The sequence below is a fragment of the Bos javanicus genome, chromosome 6 (assembly GCF_032452875.1).
Source record: "Bos javanicus breed banteng chromosome 6, ARS-OSU_banteng_1.0, whole genome shotgun sequence".
Classification (NCBI taxonomy): domain Eukaryota; kingdom Metazoa; phylum Chordata; class Mammalia; order Artiodactyla; family Bovidae; genus Bos; species Bos javanicus.
Window position 1 is genome coordinate 73,979,496 of NC_083873.1, and position 3,929 is coordinate 73,983,424.

General features: G+C 34.6%; 1 pseudogene; it reads left to right on the forward strand.

Moving 5' to 3' along the window:
• The first annotated feature begins 281 nt into the window (after window positions 1–281).
• LOC133249158 (retinoic acid receptor RXR-gamma-like) lies at window positions 282–3,646 on the forward strand (annotated as a pseudogene).
• The last annotated feature ends 283 nt before the right edge of the window (window positions 3,647–3,929 follow it).

A 3,929-nucleotide genomic window follows, 5' to 3' on the forward strand; every position in this document is an offset into this window, starting at 1 on the left:
TTCCAGGCAAGAGTACTGGAGTGGGGTGCCAATTATATGTTTAAACTATCTCAAAATGAAGATTCTCAATATAAAACATACACCTTTAATATATGTCAAACCTTTGACACTACTGGAAGTTAAAGTCTTACTAAATTCTTATTTTTAGCTAGCTAGCCAATTGAAAATAAAATTAAGCTGGATTCCTGTCTCTACATCATAAATAATTATGGCTGACTCAAAATCTTAAACAAAAAATACAGTTACTAAATAAATTATGAGTGAATATTCATTGCAGAACAATGACACAGATTTCAAAAGAGCCTTATGTTGAAATAAAATCATCACAAAAATTCTGGAACATGGAACACAAATTCAACGTCAGGTGCTATGAATAAAAGAGATAATAGTCACATTCTTTTTATCATAGAAGAAACACTAATAAATTAATGGTAAAAGGAATATCCCAAATAAATTAGAGTAAAAAAGAAAATGAATTATAAAACAAATGATCAACCTCACTAATAAAGAATTAAAAATAAACTTTAAGAAATACTTCCCGTATCCATCTATCTACCTGTCATATATCTGTATTTCTCTATGCCAAATATATGATTACATTCACCAACATTCACATTAAAAAGTTGTTTTTCTCTATGCAAATAATAATCCTAATTATCTTTCTCTATCTTATATGAATGAGCAGAGATAGTAAACACAAAATTATTGTTGGCATGGAGAAACGGAATCTCTTTATATGCTGTTGGTGAAATGTGGACTCAATTTCTACACACTTTGAGTCATTTACTAATAGGCAAACATTTTTAGAGGTTTTTTGTACCATACTCTCATCCTTAGAAATTAATATCGTGAGCATATTTGCATGAATGAGACAGTCTAAGCATCTATATACTGTTGACCCTTGAATAATACTGCACTAGGGATCAACAAACTCCACACCAACTGAGGATATGTGGTACATATTTAGTGAAAAAATCTGTATACAAGTGGACTTTTGCATTTCAGACCACTGTTCCTCTAGGTCAATTATAGAAGGCTTTCAATTTATTGCATCATTATTTTGCTCTTCCTCTTAAGCAAATTAAATGAAATATGACTCACCCATATGATTATATCTGTAGCAACAATAAAAAATTTAAAATAGATGTTTAGAATTTAGTGTGAAATGGCAAACAAAAAGTTGTAAAATGCTTAGTGTAATATCAGTGTTTATTAAAATATACAATGATAATATATGATTAACATGCCAGTAAAAAGACATATTGAAATGAATTAATCATGTTTTGTCATTTCACAAATATTTTGAAAGTCTAGGCTGTGTCAATCATGAGGTTCTTTCTCCTATTTATTATGTCACTTTTATGCAATAACATGATTATTAATTATTTTGTAATAGTTGTATAAATAGTTGATACATGTATGTCCACATGGTAAAAATAAACAATAAGATGAACATCCTTCAATCCTCAATCCAACTTAACTGGAACTTTGTCAATAGCAATGCATCATCTTTTGTGCTTCTAATTACCATCCAATGCCTCTTTATATTTTAATTATCCTAAAACTTGCATGTATTACTTACTTACTTTTCATTTTAATATTTATTAAAGTGTAAGTTCAGATAGGAAACAACAAATAAGTGACCAGTTTGATGAATTTTCATACATACACAATAAAACAAAACAAATACAAAAACGAAAATATAACAATTCCCAGATTGAGAAACAGAACTTTACTAGCACCCAAGAAGCTTTCATTTCCCCTTTAAGTCAATATGTGTTTTGAAAAATAACCACTTCCCTGTCTTTTTACAAACTGTATCACTTTGTCTGTTTTTGAATTTTGTATAAAAAGAATTATTTCATGGATAGTGTTTTGTTTCTTTTGTTCAGTATTATGTTGTAAAGTCCATCTATGCTGTTCAATGAGGCAATGGCTCATAAATTCAAGTTAGATACCTTTTTTTATCATGTAGTAATTTATTGCTTTTTCTCATTTATAATTTTTACTTTTGCATCTTGTCTTTAAAATATTTTATACTTTATGATTATAAAGATTGTATATATTTAAAAAATTTTTATTGCTTACAGTATTATCGGCTTCCCCAATGGCTCAGCGGGTAAAGAATCCGCTTGCAATGCAGGAGACACAGGAGATGATTCAATCCCTGAATCAGGAAGATCCCCTGGAGGAGGAAATGGCAACCCACTCCAGTATTCTTGCCTAGAAAGATCCCATGGACAGAGAAACCCAGCTGACTTCAGTCCATGGGGTTTCAAAGAGTCAAATCTGACTAAGCGACTAAGCACACACACAATGTGGCAATATTTTCTATGTATGCTGTGAGTTAGGGTCACAAATTTCATTTTTTTCAGTAAGGATTTTCATGTTGAATAGACCCCGCTTTTTTCCATATCTGAATCCCACACTTTCATCACTGCATTCCCACGTCACTCTTACTTGGCTTGTATAGTTACAGATATGCTGTGGCTGCATAAAGTCACTGCAGCGTCTTCTGCTTACAACTAAATCTTTGGATAGAATACAAAAGTCTCCTTCAAAAGAAAAAGAAGCGGCTCTGAGCTGACAAACTGTGGAGAAATAGAAAGGAACTGGCTACCTTTGGCACTATCTGAAGTCATGCACAAAACATGATTAAAGGTGTTATGCTGGGTTTCTGTTTCAAGATGAGATCTGCACTTAACTCACTTCCCCATTGGCATCATTATTCAAAAGAATAGGTCTCTTGTTGAAATTTGAAATTTCTTGGGCGAAAAATACATCCACAGAGTTCGGAAGAGGCCAGGTGTTTCTTGTTCAGTATCTTAAGCATCAGAAAAAAAAGTTAATTCCTGAAGGTAACAACACTGATCTTGTATCAAATCTAGCTGCTTTGATTCAGCAAGCCCTAGCAGTTAAAGACACAGTTAGCAGAGAATTTTTGGATGTTTTTTATGTTTCTAAAAAAGGAAGTTCAGCAGACTGATGATTAAGACAAGTTGTCCAGCTACCAAAACGGCAAGCTGCTGGATGGTTCATATTTGCGATGTTTTAAAGGCAACATAAATGTGCTGTGTTGGGAAAAAAAAAAAAAGCCAGTAAGCAGCTTTGCACTCTCTTTGAATGAGCCAAGTACTTTTCCCACTTCTCTGACCTCACTTTGGAGGACTAGGTTATTCTGTTCTGGGCTGGGTGCAGTGGATTGGTGATTGCCTCGTTCTCTAACCGTTTGGTTTCTGTGCAGGTTGACATCCTTCTGGCCACAGGTTTATACAATCATCTGAGCCATAACCATAGCACTGGGGTTGACTCCATCTTTGACAGAATTCTGGCTGATGTGGTGCTCAAAATGAAGTAGATGAGTAAGTCAAAGCTGGGAAGCCTGCAAGCCACAGTGCATTTAACCCAGCTATCAAGGGTCTGCCCAATTTCCAAGAGGTTCTGTGAAAGATTATGTCATTCTTGAGACCAACACCAAGTAGAAATATCTGGAACAACTGGGTATCTTTGAAAAACTGCTGTGGTGCCCCCAGCCCTGCAGTTTATCAGCTTGAAATGCCTAGGCATCTCTTCTTCAAGATCATTGGGGAACATGCCCAGTGACACCTTCCTCATGGAAATGGAGATCCTGCTGCAGATCACCTGAGCCTCACCAGATACAGCTTCCCCTATCTGACAATTGTATATGATAAACGTAAACTAGTATAAACATATTGTGGTGCTTCCCAAGTGGTGTTAGTACACATGTTGACAATAAAATGTATAACAATGTCCAGTGGGATTTTCAACATATGTAGATGTAATAGATTTAGCAACTATTAACCTAAGATAATATAAGATAAACCTTTAGTTCAGTTCAGTTCAGTCACTCAGTCATGTCCGACTCTTTGTGACCCCATGAATCACACACAGCACGCCAGGCCTCCCTG